Raw genomic sequence first — 26,564 nt, 5'->3', positions numbered from 1 at the left:
ACCGAGGATTTGTGATATGCTCAGTCTTTACATAAGTCTCGTCCTAGGTTATGATACATCATGGTATATTGTGTAGTGAAGACACAGTCAGTTTGAGACCCTTGTCAGTGATGTTCATGCAAGCTGTACAAGTTCTTGTATATGGGCTCTGATCACAGCTGTGTTCCTAGATAGTGCCTATTTTTGTTTATAAGTGCAGGATCTTTCCATTGTGTCAAGTCATAATAAATCATATGTCAATCTAATGTATCTTTAGAGATGAACTCATAGTGAAGTTCTTATCATACGTTATCCGGCACTTTTTGAGAGACTGGACTGCAAACGAAACAACGTGCAACATGGTCATAGTTTTCACTTCTGGAGCTGTACTAATGCCTCATTACTCACTGTGCACTGTCGCAAAAACAGATAATCACACCATAATGAACATAATTAAAGAATAAACAATTACATTTAAATCAATACAAAGAATGCCTTAATCAAGCTCTTGTATCACCACTGAAATGAGATGGGAAAACTTGCTCTAAAATAGGATGGGAGTACATTAGTGGGTACCAACCTGGAAGTAATAATTGTTATCTGAGTCCAAACAATCCAGTGAACTGATCGGACTTTTCGCTGAATGGACCAAACAAATGCAGGCAGTTGTCAAATAAATGTCTAATATTTCTCTTGTATTTCTTTTGCCTAGGAAAAGATTGTTAACTAGAGAAGCTCCAGTAGAGGACATGAGCGTAACTGAATAAAGCAGTTCTTACAGTGTTTCCAATCACCGAAATCAATCATAATCAAGAAATTTTTCCTCTTTCACGTATATATTTGCAAAACTTAAAAGTCCTGTGCAATAATAAACAACAATTCTATGTCTCGCCGGCATTGCCGGTGCATGGAGGAAAAAAAAACATTTTTTTATCAATCATCCTTTCCTGTATGAAGCTGGAAAGACTGTCAACGAAGAGAACATTATTTTACTTTAAGAAATAAAAACAATCCATAAATACAAGTATCTGCTATCTAAAATAAAATACAAACAACTCTCTACAGTCCTATAATGAATAATAAGGTTTACTGACTATGGGGATAACGAGCACAGATGATTGCAATTTTAAATGGGATCTTTTAATACGGTCCTCTATCCTGTTTTTGTAGATATGTCAAGTGTAGCGTGCATTAGCTATTTATGTCAGGCTAATTTTAAAAAGTTATCTTCTGATTGAAATTATCTGGGTACGTAAGAGCTCATATATAATTTTATCTTTTAATTCAACTTTTTTTCTAGCAAAATGTGACACCACAATCAATACTAAATATTTCACATTAAAACTTTATTTGTATCGATTTCTGCACGCAGTGCACCGTAGACATGACAAAAAAGCACATGTCTAGCAAAACATTCAAAAGTTTGGTATAGGTTGGCGCTTTCTGTTGAACTGGTGACATGTAGCACCATTTCCCACCCAGACATATTATTCTGACACCCGGCCGACTAATCCTAACACTAACGAATACAGAATCTGCATTAAGAACCATTAATGCCCTGGGTAGGACTTTTAGCTCACAGCTGGAGAATGAGGGCATGAGAGAAGAGGACTTCTCTTCTACTAATATGGGAATAACAAATTTACAAAACTGAAGACAACATGACGGAAACGACTATAACGAGGCGAAACAGGAAGACTGCTGAAGCAAAACGACTTCAAGATAGCGACCACTCATCGCACTGCCTACTACCACCAGTAGAAAAAGGAGATTACAGATACGCTATTTTATTCTTTATTTAATAATGAGATCTTTATTATTATTATTATTATGATTATTATTATTATTATTTGTTTCACAATATTTGGTACACACGTTCAAAATTGTCGTATGCCCGTCGGCCCTAAGCTGGCCAAAAATTACCTTCGGACTGAGTGACTGAAAAGTTTTTTAGACCACGAAATTCTGATCTTACTAACTAATAATAGGCTACCGCATTTGTATGGGAAAATATGAACGTGGTTTTCTGAGTAATACTGCACGACCTTGGGAGTGAAGTATTTGTCCGAAAAATCAAGTTCATATTTTCCTATACAAATGCAGTAACCTTTTAATTATGTACTCATTTTTCTACCTAAGGATTAATAATAAAAAGAATACACTATAAGAAAGAAAGTAATAGAATTTATGCTGTATTTCAAAATAAATACACAACCGGAGATTCATCAATATACAGTAAAAAAAAATTAATGCGCACATAGCATCGCCAAGCGACCTTTGAACTCGTCGCACGCTAGACATTAGTTTATAAAAATGTTGTTTTGGTCTACTTAATATTGAAATGTAGAGTCATATTGTGAATTAATGCGCATTGAAACAACTTTTCCAGTTGGTCTGAAGTGAACGGATTTTTTTTTTTGGTTGCTCCAACTCATTTTCGCTTTTCTGTTTGGGATGGACTGGATTTTTTTTTATAGCTGAGTCAATTCCGTACGATCTACATGTGATCTGAGCAGTGGACTGGCATTGAATCAACCGAATGCGATGGACCAATCAGATTGGTAAAATAAATCACTGTATTCTGTCGAAATCGTTGACGCCAATGTGACGTACTGAAAGCAATGTGATATACATTTTGGACCAGTTGTCAAAATTGAACAACTTCGTGTTACTGAATTTGAGAACGCTAAAATATTCGTTTTTTATCATCGTAAATCGTTTTACGGACTTCTAAAAATAAATATCTGACAGTAAAGCCAATATTAACATAATACAGTACTCATGTACAAAAATATTTGTACCTTGTTCGAACACACATCTTGCCATGGCAGCGGACAGGATTTATGGGCCTCGGAAAAATTCTCCAGTAGATTCCTATGAATTACAAATTGTAACGGCGGTGGATCCCCGGACCGCTGTGGGCCTTCGTAATTTGTTCATACCCTGTCCGCGGCCCTGCATCTTGCTGTAAAGCATTTTCAGATTGGTCGAACGTAAAGATTTGCCGCTTTAAAAGCCAGGATATACATATAGTCTTTAAAGCTTCGACGCCATTTTGATGTCATGACTCTCAACTAGAAGGTGAAACAAAGAATTACATGTAATAATTAGATAATTAAATTATTAGTATTGTTCATATTACTATAAGTAGTAGTAATACTAGTCGTAGTAGCAGCAGTAGTAGTAGTAGTAGTAGTAGTAATCGTAGTAGTAGGAGTCGTCGTTGTAGTAGTAGTAGTCGTAGTAGCAGTATAGCAAAAGCTAGCCTTCTCAGCCATGTTTATGTTTAAACTGGTTATTTCTGCTGAAGTACTCATACGGAATAAATCACGAGGAACCTATTAGCCAACTTACGCTTTTCAGCTGGTCTAAACCGTAGAATATACGTGTTGCCATAAGAGTTGCACTCGTTATAGTTTCGTTCTTAAGTGGTGGACCGATCTCCTTGTAAGAAAGTGATCCTTGTCTCCAAGTTCAAGGCCAACATTTTATAGAAGAGTACAGAAGCTTATGTTGACCATCGAGATGAGCATGAATAAAATAAAGACATACACCTAGACCAGACAAGAAAGAAATACTGAAACATTCACCACAATCATTATAGTTGTACAATTTTGGGAACATATGATCGTATATAGTGTATTGTCTCTTTCAAGGGTCTTTTTTATAGAACAACGAGACCAAGGAGACTTAACACATATGTTATTGTGTCTCCTTAATCAGTATTTCATACTCCTTGTCCGTTAGACAAGAACATCAATAACTTCTGAGTTAAATATTTGCCGATGTGACGTAGTTTTGTATAGGCAATTGTCGCCTTTAAACTTTCAGCTGTTTTATTTGAAATTGAATAAATTGTCGCCTTTATCCTTATAGCCTTTTTATTTCAAATTAAGTGAATTATCGCTTTTATCCTTTCAGTTTTCTGTTTCAAATAAGGTGAAATGTCGCCTTTATCTTTTCAGCCATTCTGTTTGAAATTAAGCGAATTATCGCCTGTATCCTTTCAACCTTTCTTTTTGAAATTAAGTGAATTGTCCTTTCCATAGTTTCAGAAGATAGATGTCGTTATTGTCGCTATTCGAGGTTATGCACTCCTGCTACCCAAAATAATCGCGCTTTTCTGTTATATTTGAAATAAACAAGATCCTGTTTTCAGCTGTCGAACTATGCAGGCATAATAATGCACAATCCACATTACATACTAAACCACATGCATTCAGCAGGACACGCTTAAGTGCAAACGTGTGTCTGAAGTGCGATGATTTTATACATCTGCTAAGTGCGTTCAAAATAAACACTGGAGAGAGAGAGAGAGAGAAGACACTGCTCACAACGATGAAGAAAATTAAAGAACATTGCGACGAATGACGCAGCTGCCATGAGAATAATAATACTATTGACAACAATATTTCTTCTTTTGAAAGAATCATTGACATTTTCAACTTCCGTGATATTACTTCAGATTCTTGAAAGACAAAATAAATGACTACTTGAAGCTATTGAACATGTACAGTACTCTGTTCAACTCACTCAAGTTCTCTCATGTAAAAATATTATGAAGCTTTCAAACAAAAGAAGAACATACAGTATGTGACAAATAGAAAATGCAAGAATTCAAACAAATTAGACTGATGCAGTTCAGTTTCTTATTGCATTAGGTGTCTTGATTAACACCTTTGATGAAATGCTCATTTCGCGCGTGGACTGTAAATAAAAATATTAATTTCTCCGTAATTGAAACTACCATTACGCAACAGTTCGTATGACTTGTTGTGTCACTCACCACTGACAATCAGGATTTTTTAAAAAATTCAGGTTACTCATCCTTGCTTCTGTTTGCACTGTAACTTTAGGACAGAAACAAAATTGATGATGAAGGAATGACGTTACATAACAGATGAAAGACAAATTTCACTAGTCAGATCTACAAATGAAATTTTCCTGAAATTTTCGGACGTGAGCTGAACGCGAATAGCTTAGTAAAACTTAGGAAAAAGCTAAGCATGTCACCGACCTCCCGTTAGAGCCATATTGGTATCATCTATGGTCCGTAGAGGAACGATCTGAGACGATAATAGGCAACTGAAGCAAAACCTTAATAAATATAAGCGCATTTGGAATGAATTTATTTTTATCGTGTAAAGTGGATGTATTTGATTTGCCTAAATGACTATGTTATAATGATATTCATGCCAAGGATTACGATTTCGAACTTCGAGAGAGAAGCCACCCCACCCTCCAGTTTATAAAATCTACATTTGGACATATTTGCAAAGGTTTCTTTATAGTGAGACAAATGACTAGTTGACCAAAATGAACTCAACAAAAGTCTGCCACCGGACTTCCGGAGAAATATCACGGTACAAAATGGTAATGGACAGTGGCGGTATACAGAGTTATCTCCCATTACATTCAGACGAAACGATATTACTATTATCAAATCCAAACATCCAGGGTGCAGTCAACTTGATGTCGAACATTAAACGAAAGTTATATTTTCTAAGCAATAAGCTAAGTGTCCGACCAAAAACGATGCGAAATGCAAGATGCAAATTGTATTGCACGCAAGTCACACATTATGTGACAAATAAGGAATACAGTTTTATATGAACATGTTATGTACATGCTTTCATTCATCTAGTTTGACAAACCGTGCAAAATTCAATAAAATCAATTGATATGCAAGAATTTTCATTCATGTTGTTTAACGTTTTAATTCATATTCAATATTTTCTATTAGTATGCAATACTTATATTTTACCTACAATATTTTGAATTCATATCCGATGTTTTCAGTTGAATTCTGTAGATTCCTCCAATACCCGATATATAACATTCTTGAGCAATTGCACACATGCATATTGGATAATTTTCATTTTGGATAATATTATGTCACCTGTCTGGTAAACTAGTAATTGATACTCAGTGCATATTTACACCCCGGGGGCCAAGTAATAAATACACCGAATCAAAACGGAAAGATAAGCAAGCAGACCATGCTTACAAAGTTTAATGGGGCGATAGGTTAAAATATAAACAGACTCTTGGTATGTAGGTGGCTGTATCATATTCAAATAACGTATTTGATCTTCATCTTTCAACAGTCAGTGAAAACGAGAATCTTATCGTTGTAACGTACTTGATTCATTAGTATGTTGCAAAGATACTCAAATATATACAGGGCCGTAGGGAGCTATCACAGGCCCTGGTTCTTGTTCAAACAAAAATTTTCTTTTATAAAATTAAAAAGTGTTGTTCGATCCGGGCCCCCTTACGTTTTATGTTCCCGGTTGCACACCACCCCCCCTCTTGTCTGCCTTGTGAGTACACTAGCAGAATTGTTTAAGGAAAGAGATAAGAAGAACTTTACCAAGTCAATGCGGCATTTCTATTTAGCCCTAGTTTCAGCATACATCTTAAGTTCACCCACAACCGCAAGTCCAGGATCTAGCAACAGGGTTGTATAAAATTCTAATTTTAACCAATCAGATTGTTGGATTACATATCTTTGGGAGAGGTGAAACTTTGTAATTTCATGGCGTGGATATATCCTCGACCTGGCATGGTTCGTGCCCTTAAAGTGAATTGTAATGCTTATATTTGAATATTGCGTCACACTGTTAAATCCGCTATATAGTGTTCAACTATATCTGCTTAATTTATTTATAGCTGAAACAATGTGTATAAACTCTCCAAATTCTTTGCCCGCTACCGTTTTTAAAAACGTGTCAACGTATGTCTATTTCCAGAAGTACGTCTCTGGATCGTGCCCCTGAAATAAATGCCACGTGACGTAAGATTGAAATGTGACAATTATACCAATATGCATAATTCGATAGTTCATGATGTCCTGTATTATTATTTCGCACCTGTAATGTATTTCATTTCTTTTACACGCATATGAACTGCAATAAAACAATGATGACAAATATATCAATAAAAAAAAAGATGCGTTTTAAAAAAAATTCTTCTTTCAAACTTTTGATAAAATTACCATCTTTACACACGTCATGAATTTTTATAAGACTTTTTCCAATGTTATTAAATAACAAAGATTTTGTATTTATATTTCAATATTTCAGTGAAAAAATTCATTTTGGATAGTTGTCTATTTTATTCATTTTTCCTAACATAATATAATAAGTTCATGTTATAGCAACAAAGTTTTTGCATTGCCTTTGCCGTCACAAAAATATCTGTTTTGAGTTTCCCGTTAATGAAAGGGTCCAATAAACCAACATTGAATAACGGCCCTGACTTGAACAGCTAACACTCGCTCCAGGGCCACAGACTTGAGGCAAACATGGCATTAGTTAAAATGGACATTTATATTGTGTTTCTTTTATTTGAACTGTAGTGAGGTATTAAAATTTATTTCGTCGAACATTTCTTAATCAGTAATTAATGTCGCTGTCAGCGAAAGGTATTGTCCCAGTTAATGACATCATGATAGCAAAACTAGCGCGTTAGGTCGCGAAAAATATGTCGCACGAACCAAGTCGGGCACGAAGTTAGGAAGGTCGACGATATATTTACTTTAATACTAAGATCGCGTTCAGAAAGACTGGTCTAAATTTCTAAGGGTTGGGTATGTCCCTATAACTTGTGAAGTTTAAGAGCAATGACAAGAAAAGCAAAAGTCATCACAAGTTCGCCTGAGCCGTTGTATCTTATCGTGTATTTTGCACAAGTGTCTGCGTTTCATGTGACATTAATATTAGAAATGAAGAATATATTTATATTTGAAGTAATTCTTCTCATTTGTACATGCTGGCATGACCACGATCAGACATGGACGATAAATCCACTAAATTAAATCCACAATGTTTACAACGACATATTAGCTACTACGTCAAGAAACAAACTAGTTCCTTGGACTGAGAGTTGACTAGAATACTGCAGCACTGAATGACATAAACAGTATGAAATACATACACATGAACGAAATCTTACGTCACTTTTGAATCCACTGCATTAAACAATATATATATATATATATATATATATATATATATATATATATATATATATATATATATATATATATATATATATATATATATATATATATATATATATATATATATATGCATTCCATCAGTCCATACATTGTAAAAGTCTGCAAGTTTCTTTTCCCCTTAGTATGCTATGCTTGTCCTATTAAGAAATAAGAACCCAGATATTTTCGCCTTGAATTCTATAACATTTCCCAATCTGCAAAGAGCTGAATCTTTACTAATATAGTTATAAAATGATTGATAAGCTAGGTCAATGATTGAATTTTACATCGACATTATTAGCAGATTCACAAAGAAATATTAGAGACTGTAAGGAATCCCAATTATCACAATAAAATAAGAAGTGCAAATCACATTAAGTTTTCTTGACTCATAATTGTGTTAAACCGGATGCCCTTGTAATAAGAATTCAGTCGGATGAATCAGGACGCAGTGATGCATGTGGTCGCACTGGAGAAAAACGTATGATGATGGTGGATGGCGTAAATGTATTCACACTGCCACACAGCAAAAGGATAATGACTGTAAACAAAATACACATGATGGTTAATTTCGTCTTTTTCAAGAAGATACATTTGTATTTTCTGCTCACTTATACCCGTTCGTCATGAATATACAGAATCGAGAATGGTGGAAACAAAACTAGGAGTGTATGGCTAAGATATTTAGAATCTTGTTTCCTGTATTGGTTTCCTTGCTTTTATCGTATGTGGTATATAACATTGTAATCACCGAAAAAGAACTTGAAACAAGTTTTATAACTATTTTCATCCACATATGGTCTGTATCCATGATGATGTGGCTGATTTCTTACTCCCTTGACCTTTTAGTTCCTTGCAATGTAAAACGATGAACTGGATGATCTAGAAGAAATTTACATAGGGTGCATTCATTATTAACATGCCAAATAAAAATCTGATTTTTATCTCACATCGGGAAACGTGCGAATGGTTTCAAAATAGCAAGTCATGTTTGATAACAGTATTATAAAAAATCATTGGGTAGTGTTGGCCAGTTATAGGTAAGTATGAGGTGTCCTGCAAATTTCCATTACGTTTGATACGGATTGGACGGATGGAAGTGACACATTGGTTCTTCATGCCTCAATGCTTTCATTATTACTGATTCACTCAAATCACGCCTTTGGATGAATTTAGACATAAGTTGGAGAAAAAGAGGTTAAATAGTATTTGTTATAATGAAACGTTGTTATTATTTGGATATTTTCTGTCTGTCCCCTTCACTCACACCGCACAATCAGACTACTTGACTTTAACTTTTCCACACTTTTTGCTGTACCGACTGGCCAAAGTATAGTCCTTGCAACTACAGATGGAGATAGTGCGCCAAGCGACCCGACCACAGTAGAAACACACAATTGTATAGCACACTATCGGTATAGCACACGCAGTACATATACATTTGTAACTAACATACAGCACAGAACACGCCTACCTTCCGACCCCTCCCCCACGGCCCCCCCCCCCAATTTTTAAAAATAAATATTATCATATAACTTGTCTGACTTGAGTGTGCTGCTTGTGTGGAAGGTCAGAGCCTTGGACAGAAGACGGACTGGGACGTTCCGGGCGCCCTTGCTTTCTTTGGCTTGCTCGGGTGGCATGGAATAGTGGATAATCACACAAATTAAATAGCACACAAACAAGTGTAAACTAACGAGTCATGCATGCCTAAGGGCAATAATCATCTTTAATCCAAAGCGCTCCAGATGCATCTTTCAACTGGATGATTATAAAGTGTGGAAGTTAGTTCATGCCACATGGTTCATCATATGAATCCGACAGTGGTTTGTTTCTTCTCAGCTGATTTTGCTTTTGATTTTCCATTAGATATTTATTATTTTACATTATGGATTTGCTTTATATTCATCAGCCGTGTTCTCCCACCCACACAGAGTCCATCAGGGGAGCACTTCTCTACGAGAGTGGGATACACAGCATCTAAAGATATCACCCTACTGATCCGTAATGCCACCGCCTTTTAGGGGTCTAATAAGAAGCAAACAAATACAAAAAAGCGGTCATTTTAGGGGCAACGGTGGTATCAGAAAACGCACAAAAAGAAGGGGAAAGTTAAAATAGACAGCTAGAACGTGCCAAGGCTGTAAAAGTGGCCTCTCCCTGTATCCTGGTTATGTATGCCTGAGTAAAGATTAAAGTTGTGGACTGTTTCTCCATCTTCGTTATGCTGGCGTATGATTAGTCGACAGTGTTAAATGATGTTGTAGCTTTCAAAACTTTTCTAGCGTCGAGGAATGCCACGTCTTTCTCCTGTTCCACGCGTTGTTCATGAGTTTCCACTTGGGGCACCCTGTGTAGTACGAGGAGTGATCTATCCCACAATTTGTAAAGATTTCTTTTCGTATTGTGAGTCTCATGATCCTCTTGTCCAACACATCGCCCCATTTGACTAGCAAGCTGCATCTGCAAAAACTATGCAGCGAACGATGAATGACAGACTTTTCCAGTATCTCGATTGCAAATAACTATGGTCAGATCTGCAAGGTATTCAGACGCCATAGAAGCACAATAGACCATCTAGTCAGACTAAACGCGTATTTTAAAGAAAGTTTGATAAGGAAAGAACATATAGGTGCAATCGTGTTTGACTTGTAGGAAGCTTATGACACCTACGCAACCTAGGTCTAAGGGGCGGCGTAGCTAACGTTATATCCAAACCTTTTAACGATAGAAATATGAAAGTTAAAATGATAGAAATTTCACCGTTGAAATAGGTAGCGCTCGTTCTGAAAGCAATCATAGCATTATATTGTCATTCACTTTAATTAGCATTAACATTGACAACATCGTGAAATCCTTCGATCTAGGAACTGATTCTCATGATATAATGACGACCTTTTAATCTGCAGAAGAAAACGGGATCACATTTTCAAAATCTACAAATGTAATCATGCACTTCTGCGGTTTACATGAAATTCGTGATGACCAAAAGATCTATCCTGACATTTTTCTTATCTGTCTTGCCTCTGTGGTTGTAGAATAGGCCCATTGCGTCCTCGCATCATGTCGTAAGAGTCGATGGAATCCGTTTGGGTCCATTTGTCAATGGAGGAGGCGATCTTTGTAGTTGAAAAAGGAGGGGCCAATAGTTGCTGCTCTGATGCAACACACTATTTTGGTCTCAACTTCACAGATGGTCAGAAGATCCCGGCTTGATACGTTATCTATTCAACTTAAATACTTGTAAGTATTTTATGCCTCTTCTACTTCTGTCGGCATTTATCCCTTGATACCATCATTTACTCATACAATTCCTCCATAAAACTCTTCTCTCAAAGTTTCCTAAAAGGAGGAGGCTGGGTCATTTAATAGACCTTTAACTATCCGACTATACAGTTTATGTTGCCATGGCACTAGAGCGTTGTCCAGCCTTGAAGTGTACCCTTGATTGACTCCTTGACCGATCATGAGTATTCAAACAAACTAATGGTAAACATCCCAAATCAGAGTCTTCCTTAGACGAAAAACTGATGAATACAGGCCCATTTCCTCATTTGATTGTTATCGAGTTCTTGAACGAAACCAAACGTTTGTCAGCGCTTGCCCCTTTCGTCACGGAGAAAACCATCCTTGGACTAAATGGTACACCAAAATCAGTATAAAGAAAGTTTAAATCTGGCAGTCTACTAATTGAGTGTGAGAAAATGTGTCAACGGGAATCAACTCAACAATATTTGGGCATTATTCTTAGAACTCCTTCTAAAAACGTGATTCATTGTCGTGACTTGGCAGGAATCATCAACAATAGTATACTTGATTAGGCGAAGAACTAATGTGCCACTGATGTCTGTAGCCGAGTTAAACGCAATGGGGGACTGCATGACGCAAACGCTATTGTACTCACCTTTAACACCCCAACACTCGTAAGGGTAGTAAAGGTTGATTGATGAAAATAAAGTAAGTTTACTACACACTGCATCAATGTTGTAAATGAACATACAGATTTCAAAGACTGCAACACCTGAACAAACGAAATTCAGTGGGTGATATATATATATATATATATATATATATATATATATATATATATATATATATATATATATATATATATATATATATATATATATATATATATCATATCCCCTTTCCTGAAGCTAGACAGCTAGTAAAATAAGAATTACTTCAATGGTCTAAATTACTCATCTGATGTCGAATCTGTTACTAAAACACCTACGTCCCAGGATGCTCATATCCGAACAAATATTCCTGATTCGACGCAAAAATCCTAACTTTCTTTACCATAACCACCAAAATGCGAACGGGAAGATAAACGCAGAAAGAAAATACAAGTTAAATTCAGATAGGCAACCCAAACAGTTAACTCGATTAAGCTCGTTTACCTGCACTGACTTGTTCTTTCCCCTCTTAGACAATTCGATTGTCATTGGAAGCTTGCTGTTTACCTTTACAGCGGTGATCATTTGGCAATTCCATTTTTTCTTCAAAACATTACCGCTATCAATGATAAACCAATTTCACGGTGGAAATTAAATTAAGCCAGCTGGGAATATGCAAAACTCTTTTAAATACCAGAATTCAGTGTTGTTTTCAAAAACTTAGATATTTGTGGCACAGTCGAAGGGATTCAAGTTGGTATGAATGTAAAATAGTTGTACCGTTTGTAAGACCTTCTTATTCTTTCAACCCTGTTGCTGACGAAGGTATTAAACCTCCTCTTCTGACTGTAAATATAGCCTATAACCATTTTGCTGAAAGTGAAGAAGAGGACTAATTCTACTTGAGCATCGAGTTGTTCGACGACCGTCTCATAAATTTCAATGACTAACACTGTAGCGCATAATTTTCAGCGTGGAATGGTGTGTCCTTATTTCCTAGAACAAAACCAACATGATGATCATTTCCATTGGACTCTACAACAAGGTATCCTGCTGCTGCATTCGCCTTTTCAGAAGCGTCGAAGTACGTGCACAATCTTCTCTTCTATAGCTGTCAGACTACGAGGTAATGAGACGTATGTTCTTGGCATTTTTACTTGCTCCTGAGACTGTATGGTTTTCTCCATGTTTCCCATTCAAGCTGTGATGAGGTAGGGACTTAACCCAATTAATACTTTCTTGCAACACATCTGGTATGAAAATTATCTCCCTTATTGTCACAGGACCAACAAGGCCAATCGGATCATCGTACAAACTGTTGACTGTTGACAAGATTCCACATCGTCTATATATATTGCTTTCATTAGACACAATTAACGTGAAAGCATCTGTCTTAAGATTCCAACTTAAGCCAAGACTACGTTGCATAGGAAAGTCATCATTCAAGAAGCTTAAATCTTCAACGTCCTTTAATGCATCATCTGTATTGAAGGTCTTCATCACTTCATCCCTGTTATATGTAATTTTGTTGAGACAAATATTATCTTCCTAGTGGAGAGTAGTTTGCGGTTTTTTGTTCAATAAGGCAATGGCTTGATGACTTAAGGTTACATATTTTAAGTCGTCGTACTCATGTAAGTCCTTTTCAAGGAACTTTCTGACATCACTGCCAATTTTTTTTCTCTTTCTCATCTCTGCTATCTTTCTTAATCCATATGTAACAATAGCTGGAGATGGACTATTTCCAAAGACGTAGAGACACATGGGATACTCTATAAGATCTTTTTAAGGATTGTTGTCTTTGTACCTCAGGAATCGTAGGAAATTTATGTGAGTTGACTTGACAAGAAAGCAGTAGAAAATTTGCTGTATGTCTGCTGTTGCTGTTTTTTTTCTTTTGGAATAGCATGAAAACACCGAGCAAATTGTTTGTAAAGTCAGGGTCCGTAAGGCGCACGTAGTTCAGAGATACACTGTTAAATCTAGCAGACGAGTCAAACACACTTCTAATTTGATAGGGCTTTATAGGATGGTAAACACCTAATGTCTGAAGGTACCATCATTCTTCGTCGTCTTGTAAAGAAAGTGCAGGTTCAGCATGACCTCTTTCTAATATACTCTTCATGAATGCAATAAAATGCTTTATTATGTGCTCATTTGTTCTCCGTTAACTTTACATTATCAGAATCGTGCAATTTTTTACGATATTGCACTCACGTGTACTCCATATTGCACTCACGTGTGCCCAGTAATGTGTTAGGAACTACGTTGTAAACAAATCATGTACACTCACATAATGGACTTTTTACTCATTAGTTGATTAAATTTGTTTCTGAATGAACTAAAGCAGATGTTTCGTAGACTGCCACATACCAGCTGCTTTGCCACATTCCGCGTTTTTTCGGATTTAGGCTAGAGATAGTCACCAGACAGGTCTGGGTCCCTACAAATAACATGCAAGTGACAAGGCATAAACGGTCTTCTGTAGCTGGTAGTAAGAACGGCAAAAAACATACTTAGTTTTACATCCTGATTTTCCTCAGAATGTACTTTCTTAGTTCTGCAAATCCGAATTACATGAGCCATGTCATGGGTTCTTAAGCTTGATTACACATTTCGAAATTGTACTGTAATTTCGACTCTATTTCAAGTGCAATTACATCACCCTTACTGCACTGAAAATGAACTAAACATTATATTCCATAGCGTCTTTTTGATAATGCAATTGAAAGACTTCATATTTTTCCAACATTATGATTTCAAATATTCAATGACAGAACAGAAACACGCTTGCAGATGTCAACACGCTGCTGAAATCCGATGTACTTCATGTAGAATGCGCCCAGATAAATCCAGTCCATAATCACGAAATTTCGTAGAATCGACAAAAATATCAAAATCTATTCATTCCAGATCAAATGGAAATGTTGCTGCAATGCGCATTGATTTACAATATGACTCCAAATTTAAATTTTAAGTAGACCAAAACGCCATTTTCTTTCGATTTTTTGTCAAGTGCGCTACTAAGTTCAAATTTATCTGGGGGGAGTTATGGGCGCATTAATAATGGTGTTGTGTAATGATGAATCTGCGCATGTGTATTTAGTTTGGGATACGGCATACATTCAGTTACTTTGTTTCTTGTAGTGTATTTTTGTTTATATAATTAAGCCTGCAATTACTTTGTTTCTTGAAATGTATTTTTGTTTATATAATTAAGCCGTACGTAGAATAAGGAAATGAGCATATAATGAAAAGGTTACTGCATTTGTATGGAAAAATATGAACTCGTTTGGTCAGATGGATATACTGCACTCCCAATGTCGTGCAGTTATTTCTATCCGAAAAACTCGTTCATATTTTCCCACAGAAATGCAGTAACCTATAACTATTGCTCTGGATTTCTGTATAGACTTGAGTCAAATATTCTGGCACGTTTCTCTGCCTGAGTCTTGTTGTTTGGCAGTTTCACTCTGTCAACTTTGATGGGACGTCGTGTTATCTAGTTGCCCTGTTAATCCCTGGAGTCCAACACAAATTTTATATCTTCTACTGAGACACCTGGCTCGTCATCACTCATGGTCTTCAGGAAAAAAGTAGCACCAATGTCGCATGAAGTATCAACAGCTTCTATCATGCCTCCTCTAAAGTAACAAATTGTCGTCTTTACTTCCAAGGAATTGTTATAAGGTTCAAAAATGGATGGTCGTCATTTGTTAAACAGGTAAGTCTTAATGGTATCTGCAATGTCATTTTTATATCATCTACCTAGACAGGCATCTCTGACTAACTCAGCAAAATAAGAAAATAGAGGGGAGGGTACTTCATGGCTTTCTTTATAAGTCTATGTGGGAGTTTGCTTACTATCGGCAGAACACCAGAAAAATAAAAAAGCAAGCAGTGATACATATTTAACATCCTATTTTCGCGAACTCTATTTCACAGAGGACATCAGTCAGCTCATACAGCCTTTTGTTATCTTTAGGTGACAACTTTGGTACTTTGAATAGCTTAAGTGTAATGGCTGCCTCAGCTATATCTGGTTAACCATATCTCACATTCAGCCTTTAACATATTTGTTGGAGTCAACTCTCCAGATTGTTAATGCTGAATGTTCGCATGCTGACTGCATGCTGTTTGGCATTTCCATTCAACCACATAACGAGTAGATCAATCTCTTCTTCATAACGTTCTTGAAACTGAATTTCCATGCAGCGAAATTTTCTGGTCTGTCGTTAAATGTTGTGAGTCTCGTTAGACGAAGATCCTTCTTAAAGAGGAAAATGGTTAATCTGTATGTGATATCACTATTATTGTCAACATTTGGGACACATTTTTCCGGGTGTCCTGTAGAAACGACTGAGCCTTAACGTTTAACAGGGTCTTATATGCTGTCTGTTCTTGATCTAGTTGTGGCGCACTGTCGTAAGTGTGGGACTCAAGACCGAGGTACATATTATGGTGAAATAATACTCTTGTTTTAGAAATTTCTCTGTTCTTTCAACTGGATCTATCTGGTCAGAAAGTTCTGCATTCGATGTTAATGACCAAACATTTTCCTCCTAAACTTCCAGAAATCTCGGTTCTGCTGCTGTAGCAGCTACCTCTTTGTGTTGTACAAGCATCTCAAGATCACAGTCTAACCTTGCCTTATGTTTCTGAATTTATGCTTCTGTGGTCATGTATTCTATGTTGACTTTGGCCGCTTCTAATTTAGTTCCCTTTTCTAATATCAATGAGGCCCAAACACCAAACTTTGTACATTTTAAAAAACAAATTTAATCCCACCTTTTGGCAAATAAATTCGCTGTCACCAAGAATCAGGAAAAATATGTGCTGCAAATATTTCAAAATTACTTCATCTCAAATTACTAGAGATGTTATCGAAACATCCAGTTCAAAAAAGTCTTTAGCGGATGCTCTTCTTTTCAGAGTAAACTCAGTGAAATCAGATAATCACATTATAGCCATACACAAACGGTTCGAAAGATGGAGACACAGTTGAAGCTATTGTTGCAACGCACCATCTCTTGCAATTTATAGGATTTACAGAATAAAACCTCAAATGTTGGTACAGAAATTATAGACATATGAAAATTTTAATGTGAACTGAAACCTCTAAAAAATCATATCCTTTCTATACCAAAAACTTTGAAAAATCGTACGTCCGACATTCCGTTAATAACTCTGATATTACAGGTAAAGGATGTCATCATACAGTCTTGGGAAATGTAGTCTGTACTTTGGCTGCCTAGTCACATTTGTATAGAGGGTAATGAAAAGGCTAAAGAAGCGGCGAATGCTACCATGCAGTCACCCATTTCCGAATGGAAGATTCCATATACTGACTTCAAATATTTATTAATCAGCATGTTTGTCATGTTTGGCAAAATGTGTGGAATGAAACACTCCACTAAGAAACTTAAGAACATAAAGATCACTGTTTGGAGAGTGGCATCCCTCGTACCGAAACTTTCGTAGAGATGGGGTTGTACTATTGCGTCTCGGACACACCTACCCGACTCATGCAGGTTGAACCTCAACAGGAATGGATAATATGCAAGTGAGACAGAAGTAGTTTGACGTGAACTGCATGAAGAAACTGTACGAAAATGTAACCACCCACCCCCAAACATTTTTAGGAGGTTTATACAACAAATTGTATACACTTTTAAGGATTTTTTGTGTTACCTCTATTATTTTACAGTTTACGTAATTTTAATAGATAAACGTTTTATATTTTCTCTTGTTCTACTCAACATTTGTTTTTATTTGGACTGATTTATCTTCCAAAACAATTGTGCAATTTACTTTTTTGCATTTTTTGAATGTTATATTTAGTTGGCACCATATAGTCACATGTGTGCTGAGGTGCAGTAAAACACTACTACATGTATGTAGCTTATTTTCTTACATCCAAGGACGATTGTCTACTTTTATATGTTTGTCCACCATACCCATAGTGTCAGCATCATTTTAAATTATTATTTCTTCCCCGAAAAATCCGTCCTTTTTCGTTACCCTGCCCCGACACATAGTGACATTCTAATATCAAGATTAACTTAGTGTTACACCCATGATGACATCTAATGCTTTCTCCTTTTGTCCCGTAGTGACATCCTAAGATTAAATTCCATCCCACCCCCAGAGAAATCCCTCCATACCTACTCCGTCAACTACTTGAAACTGCTAAACCATATACTTCAAATGTATTTATCTTGACCCCTTGCTGTGTCAAACGGGAAATCATTAGCTACTTAAGCGAGAATTTTAAAACGAGGCACTTAAGTGATTCGGGATGTGATGATACGGAATGACTGCACTCAGCAAGAGCTTCGTATGGTATCGCACAACACGGAAGTATATCACGTAAAAGAGACAAACAACAAGGAACATATGTGAAATGGTAAGTCTGGTATTTAGTTTAAACAAAATGTATTGCTGTGATCAGAAATCATAGAAAGTTAGTACATTCAGGGTTGGGAAACATGCTCGTGGCGTGTATGTTAATAGCTCCTGTAAAATAAATGAATTTCATAAACGTCACATTGCATTTTCAAGTTAAGTAAGAAAATCATAAAATATCCGTAGGTATGCGTAATGAAACGTTGAGTGACGCGTAGCAAGTACATATACCACATGTTCATTATGCAAACATCGGTTTACATATGCGAGAAAAGTGAAGTATCGAACGTTCAATAACAGTGAGACGGAAAGGGAAATTAGCTTGATGTGATGGCAAAGCCGAAAACAAATGATAAACGTTATGCAGAAGAAGAAAATAACTAACAACTGGCTCTAGTTATGTCATATACAGTCATGTTGAGTCATGGAAATATTTTTGCGTGAATAATATAATTTTGCAGAACAGTGAAGATTTTAATATCGGTATCAGAGTCAAATTCATTATTTTCTTTTACTAAAATTTGCACATTTAATGAACACGGCAGGAGGCGAATATGCCAATTTCCATGGTCTTTATACTGGTCTAATAGAAAATTCTCATAAATAGATGCTTTTAAGGGAGCTGCATTCAAGACGAAGAAAAAGAATGTCACTATTCTTGCGAACTCATTGTTGACTTCTTTTACCTGATTATTTTTAAATTTTATCAAAATATACACTCAGTTGACCAAAGTACAGCAAATCCGTTTGCAACAATGTTTGATAAATGTTTTTTCATAGATATTGTACTAAATGGATTTTGATGTAATTGTTAGAAGGTATGATGACACTACGATGCATGCAAAACTCTCTAATTGTAAAAATGATAATATTAAAATACAGAACCAAAGGAGATTTACTATGGATAGGTCAGCCTTGATTAAAAAGCAAGAGAGATCAGGCTATGAGATAGTAACCCCATAACCCCAGTATTATTTTTGAATTGATGTAATTTCATCTTAAGAAGAAAAGAAATTTCCAGATGAGACCTGGGAGTGCCCGCCCGACACCCAAGCTATGTGTATGTAAGCTGGCCATCAAGATTCACATGAACACATTGTATATTACTAATCGCCTAGAGCGATCAGCAGCAATCATTGCTTAAAATTGTAATTTGTCAGAAATTGGACAGTGACTATAGAAATGAAAAATGTGAAACGTTAAAATCTGAAATTGAGAAAAAGAAACTCGTGAACGAATGTATTTCTAGATAAACTGATACAGCTTATGTGTACAAAAATGAAAGAGTTGAGAAAATGTACTAAGACAATGCATAAAGAAATAGTATGCCAATCACTGAGATTTGGTAATAACACCTGAGTGAAATCATATTCCCATGATTGAGACATGATTGTATAGCTTCAGAAATACAATACACGAGCATTGGCTTCACTGAGGAGATAATTAAAAAGGTTGTGGGTATTGTTAATAATGACTGATGTCTTCCTTGCTTTAGGAGTTCACATCTCAGTTTGTAATTGGTATAAAAAGTTTCAGTAAATATACTATTTGTACTAGTTGGGCTTTAGTTTTAAAGAAATGGACCTAATTGTTGTTTACATATGTTATGGAATCCGTAATATAATGAATCGTAAAACAATATATTATATATTAACTGCTTACTACTCTATAGGCACTCTATAGTGGTTGTTTGAGCCTGCATCGTGAAATTTCTGATTCTGAATGTACTTGAAATATACCTTTCGTATTACGACAATTGCAGCGAGCATTCTGTGAAATATTGTAAAGTTATCACTTGTACTTATTTAGTATTTTGTTTTAACTGATATAAGCTGATTTAACAACTTTAAATATCACTAAAGTGCAATCGATTCAAAGATCTTTTAAACAATACCTACATATTCAAGGATACCAACACTTAATAAAATATTTAAAATTTAGGTGTTTACACACTTTTGAAACAGGGAAAAAAAGCAATGTTTTGTGCACTAAATCTAGTCCATAAACCGTTTTGTATTTGCATGAAGATATAATACATATGTTTGTTTTGGAAAGTTATTATATATTATATTGTTGATTATTGCATATATGTTATTTTACAAATCTATGAAAAAAAATTAATATAAAGAAACTGGTTGGTTTATACACATTATAATGTATTTATCCTACTTTCCCCCACTCCCCGTCCCTTTCTTTTTGCTTGATGTGAATATCAAAATAAGAATATCATTAGATTAATCCACAAACAAATGGACAAGACGTTTGTAATTCAGCTTCCATTATTGAACATTATGCCGAATACTGTATGAGCTATCCAACGTTCAAAATGGTGAATTAATCATCTAGTTCCAAACTAGGCGGTCGTTAGTAATAGACAGCATATGCTGAAGGTGAATTATGATTGAAAGAGTAAGTAGATGTTATTAAGCGTATCCAGCATGGTGTAAATAAGAACATACAGATGGGTAAATTTTGTGGTATACTAAATGCTAGGCTCACTGACCTCCCTTTATGGCCAACTAACACTGATAGGTGATTAATCATGTGTTAAGATTCACCTGCCAACTTTAGTGTTAAGTAGTTTCAAATATCTAACATCCAACCAGATCACGATTTGGAGTAAATTTTCTCAATGAAATCCAAGGGAAAGTTAACCCCTCATTTTGTGATTCCTGGTCTTTTGAAGGTTGCTTCCTGCTCTTCCTGAGACAGCTGCTTGATCACAAGGCGGCAACTTACTCCTGTTTGCGTAATATGAAGTGACACATTACTTGATACACCCAGAAGCCTCCTCCCACCTCCACCAAGCCCTCCCTCCCGCTCCCCATATATCTCAGCGGAATCTCGTAAAAAACTGAAAGCTTGGTTGACTTGCTAGCAGCATGCATGAGCAGTCATCCTATCAGAGACATGATCATATGGACTTGCTACCAGTTCCAATATACTGACTGCTTTTGTGCGCTTGAGCGAGACGCACAACCAAAAGTCAACACTCGAGCCCTGTCATTCGATTAAGAACCATTCTTGTTTAAGAATTGCTATGGTTCTGTTGTATTTTGTAGCTGTTGGTTAGAAGATATGGGATTGGTGCTGCTAATTGCATCCCATGGTCGATTCCTTTAGCGATTTCCCAAATACAAATCAAATGGCGAATAACAGTCCTTTCAAGTGCACTGGATGCAGCAAGGGATCACGTTTGTCAGGGATTAAGATAAATGTAATAAACTGACTACGAACAGTGCAAAACTAGTATCTATCTAGCCTAAGCGCTTTCGACTCTTAAGGACTCACGGTACTAATTCAACTCCAATGATAAACATATGGAAACACTATCATATTCAAATTCAATAACTTAAAATTTCTGGGTGCTGATGATGAGACCTATAGTTCACCATGCACAACTAACCTTGGTGCAAGCTTATGTATGGAGAATACCATATGAGCCGCGGTATTTTGTTTATCAACATGTGCATGAAACACATGTTATTGATTCTGCACCAAATGAATCAGGTGCTACTTTCATTACTGAGTACTCCTAAGTCAAGCCTGTAAAAATACTAAAATTGCATCAATAGAATTTTGTCTATATTTTTAAAAAATTACATATAGGATAAGCTCTCAAAAGATAGTTTTACTAAAATTTTAATTTTCATTATTAACCAATTATAGACCACCAAAACCGTAAATATCCCATTTCTAGAGTGCTTCATAGTTCTTCAGTACAATTAGTACCGTGTGTCCTTAATGAGCCTTTTTCAAAGGCAAATACAAAACATAGACAAGACAAACAAATAAAACAGAAGAAACGTTGTCTTTGCAAAACTTTTCATGACTATGACTTGTTGCTGATGCTGGAAGATATTTTATATTGACCTCGAAATCGATGAGCCACAGCAACATCTGTTATTTTATGTAAATTTATGTACGCGCAAATTATATCATTGTTATAGTTGTAATTATAGGCTATTGGGTGACTAATAAGCAAATTTAGAGAATTATTGAAAAGAAAACATGTCGGCTGCAAAAAGATAATTTTATTTGTGAATGACTGTCTTTTTCTAGTCTTCTTGGTTTAAACCGCTTGGTTTCAGTGTTCTAAGGCGGCGTATCCAGTAAGATTCTTTTTCTTTCCTGGTTTCGGAACTCCATTTGGGGTTGTGAGCAATTGCCATAAGTGTTATATCACTGAAAGTGTGGCCACGGGAGGAGAAGTATTCTGCGACTGGGTTTCTGTACAGCTTTTTTGTCATCCAATCAGATATATGAAGGTTGATCCTTTTCTGTAGTTTTTCAGTTTCTCCGACATACTGTATGCTACAGTTCTTACATGTGATGAAATAAATTACATTCTCTGTTTTGCACGTTTTGTTTGATCCATTATGTTCAGCTTTTCTCTAGTCACTGTGCTAGAAAATGTCCTGGTTTCTATCATATGTTGGCAGGTTTTGCACCTTTTATCGCTACAGGGGCTAGATTGACTAGTGTGGTCCTGGTTAGTGATTGGCATTAGCTTCGCCCTGACCAGGATGTCCTTGGGTTTTTTTTTTTTTTTGGTTTCCGGTAGGCTACTACAGGTTTGTTCTGAAGTATTAACTTTAGTGCGTCACACGATTCCAAGATGGGTCAGTGTTTCCCGATGATTTTACCTATTTTGGGATTGTCTGGATGGTGGGTCAGGATAAATGGTATCCTACATAGCCTTTTCCTTCTCTCTATATTTTAGGAGGTCATTGCGGTTTGTTTGTTTCGCCCTTTGGATTGCCTCCGCAATCAGGTTTTTGTCATAACCTCGGTAAGTCAAATGTTTAGATAACTCTTCAGACCTGTTTTGGAATGTTTCGTCGTCGGAGCAAATTCTGCGTATCCTTAGTGCCTGGCTATATGGTATGTTCCTAATGCAGTGTTAAATTTCTAAATAAGCCTTATTATAAATCCAAATGAAGCCCAACACTGAAGTGTTGATGTCTTTGTGATGACCTGTATAATGCTGATGTGCCAACAGTCTTTTGTTGCAACACATAAATATAATTCCAGGTTTGAATTCACTATGAATCACCGTGATTGTCTCTGTCTGAAAATGTTATCGGAGAACTTTTTTATTTTCCAGAGGAAAATCACTTAAATTGAAAATGATCTACAGGTCACAACAACAATATAAACTGATTCTGCTAGATCTTAAGCAGGAATGAATAATCTTTACAGTGACAAGAATATGTAGTCCCCTACTTGACCTCAGGTCACAATTAACATTTTCTAAAACAAAAAACATTACCTAATGGAAAATAACCTTCTAGAAAGTTCATAATATTTACAAAATAAAATGTTAGTTATTATCAGAAAGTATGTTGCTAACATTATAATAGATAACCTGGACAATGTCAGGTACACCAGGTAGAATGTAGTGGAATCCCAATAACCTAGAACAAGACCCAAATAAACATATTTGTTTCTATTAATAATGATCCTGATAATAAACCCATGGACATAGGGAATATTTTAGCTATGTATTAGTTGTTTACAGAATAAACTTTTAAAAAATTAATGATTCAGGTCAAGTATAAAATAAACTTGATTTTGGACCAGGTTAAGTCTAACATCCAATGTTACATTACAATAGCATAAAACGAAATAAAAACAAATTTAAAAAAAACTAACAAACAACGCAAATTAAATATACATAATGTGTGCAATATAATTTTGCATTTCTAAAACTGTATCTTTTGTTGGCATTACATAGCATATTTTTGCTGAGGTGCCTTAAATGCTGCACGGTTTGCTATATTGTGTAAGTAACATTATTGCAAACAAGAATTAATTTTCAAAATACCACCAGAAGTTTTTGTTTTATATTGCAGCAAATTATATTTTTGCACTTGATTAAACCATTTACTTATTTTATTTCCAGGAAGTCATCCATACCATCTCACCTATTTATCCAGTTTTATGGTGGGGATGTATTGTAATCTTAGCAGGTGAGAAGAGAGTACGGAAGAATTCTCTAAGCAAAAACGATGAATACATTGTACAAGAATACAAAATACCACACACAATTATCAGCTTGAAACGGATAAATAAATCTTCATCATACGGGTGAATTGTCATTCTATCGAAAGCTGGTCGGTCTTCCAGTTTCCTCCAATTTTCATACCTTTTTTTATTTTGTTGTTCATTTCTTTTTGTTTTCTTCTTCTTTTTAACAATTGCAAAACTCTTCAGATTCTCTCCATCAATGGTTATTTTTCATTATACGGAAAACAATGGAAGTTAATTATCATTTTAACACAATTGAACCGCAATGAATCATTACCAATTAGCAGGTACAGTTGCAACTAGCATGACTTACAAATATAACTTAGATTTGACAGAACTCGTAAATTTACAGACACTCAGCATACAGCCGTTATTACTACTATCACCATCATTATTATCGTCATTGTCATCATTATGACCACCACTAAAATCATTATCATCGAAGTAAATGAAAATAACACCTAAAGTTATACGCGTTTTTTCGCAGTTTTGGTGTAAAATATATTCTATTGCTTCTATATCAAGCAAATGGATATTAAGCATGTGGTTTATATTTTGTTTGTTTTTTCTTGACATATTTTCTTTCCTTTTTATTACCCAATATATTTAAGAGTACCAAGTTGTTCATTATATTGATCTCGTTGGTGACATGTTTCACTAATGTTTTTTTTTTTTTTAAATAATCTGTACAGGCGCACAAAATATGACAGTACACAATAAATCTATTCTCCGAGGTGAATATGTTACACTCTACTGCGATTTTCCGAGTAATATGCAGTTGTTGAATTGGCGATGGTATTTTACCCAGAACGAGACAGTTGAAAGAGGGTTAACTAATGGAACAAGATATACATGGTCTTCTAGCAAGATTTCCGATTGGGTGCGTATTCAGATCTCATTCAAGAATGCCACCTTCATCGACAGTGGGAAATATACCTGTGAAGTGACAACAGCCTCAGGAACAGTTTTAAGGCAATTACTACTGTCTGTCCACGGTAAGAATGATTTTGCCGCTTGATAATTCTTTGTTTGTAATTACTGAAAATGAGTACCTTAATATCCTGTACCATGACAAGATGCTTTTATATTGTTTGCTACTGCCAAGAGCAAGAAATGATTTTTATATACCATTTCTGGAATTGACATGCACCGTCACAAATGGTAAACATTATCAAAGAACAGTGTTACCATCCTTACTTTTTATTTTATTAATGACTTCAGGTTTGTAATGCCCCTACAAAGTTTCCCCATTATTTTGTGCTAACAGGTTTTGATGCAGAAAATAATTTAAAGAATTACGCATTTAATTACTTTAACATTGTGCATTTAGTTTCTTAGAAAGTTTCTATTATTTGTGAGAGAATCTTATTACAAACGTGTCTTGTCAGCAGAACCGGAGATTACAGTTCCCATCACCAACTACAAAGCTGTATCTGGTACAAATGTAACTCTCGAGTGCGTGGTGAATCCCATTGGTGAGACCATTACATCCACTAAATGGAAGTTAAATCAACCATGGTATCCAGTAAAGAAATCGGATACAAAATTCTGGACCATACAAATGCCGCCTCTCGTCATATCAGACGTCAAGACACCGGATTCGTCAATCTATAGATGTATTGCATCCACCCCCTTAGACACTGTTGAAGGATCAGATATCTCCCTAAAGGTACAAGGAGAGAACATGTATTAAATTGAATGAAATTGATCTACATTGTACAGATTACCTGCATCATTAGAGTTTCCAACTGGGTTTGCCTACTACAATCTGATATCACTGCGGCTCATACAAAATGATATTATTGCCCATAAACTTTAGAAAGAAAATCTGTTTATCAAAGAAAACATTTAATATCATGAAAAGTTTCACTTATCGCGGTGAGGGCTGGCAGAATTTACAAAAGAAATTCGACCTCTGGATGGAAAATATTGGCCTACGAAAGATAAAAATATTGTTGTCCAGTAGTTTCGTGTATCGCAGTAAGTTTGATTTGCCGTGTACGTGAATTACAATACCAATAATACTGTATGCACCCAAAAATAACTACTAAAACTTTGGTACCTCCTCCTGCCACAAAAGAACTCACCTGTTGTATGCTTTAAATTCTCAGTCGCTACAAGGATCTCACACTGAAAATATCGGTTTTATTTTTGTTGGTATTGCTGTTATTATAAGGTTCACAATGAAATCCTTCCGGTGTCTTGTTTATCTATACATTGCAATTTTTTCTGCATTTATATCTATAGTC

The 26,564-nt window shown here is 35.7% G+C and overlaps 1 protein-coding gene across 1 annotated transcript in view; it reads left to right on the top strand.

Moving 5' to 3' along the window:
- Positions 1–18,168: 18,168 nt before the first annotated feature.
- Positions 18,169–26,564, top strand: part of LOC149785052 (contactin rig-6-like) — a 29,078-nt gene continuing 20,682 nt past the window's right edge. The window contains exons 1-3 of the mRNA XM_089978769.1: positions 18,169–18,286; positions 24,191–24,257; positions 25,008–25,310. The gene's annotated coding sequence lies outside the window, so the exon portion shown is untranslated. The remainder of the gene's footprint in view (positions 18,287–24,190; positions 24,258–25,007; positions 25,311–26,564) is intronic.

The sequence above is a fragment of the Sinohyriopsis cumingii genome, chromosome 13 (genome assembly GCF_028554795.1).
Source record: "Sinohyriopsis cumingii isolate HCF-2022 chromosome 13, ASM2855479v2, whole genome shotgun sequence".
In the NCBI taxonomy this organism is placed as follows: Eukaryota; Metazoa; Mollusca; class Bivalvia; order Unionida; family Unionidae; genus Sinohyriopsis; species Sinohyriopsis cumingii.
Note: the sequence above shows the minus strand (reverse complement) of the source record. Positions and strands in the feature narration are given on the sequence as shown.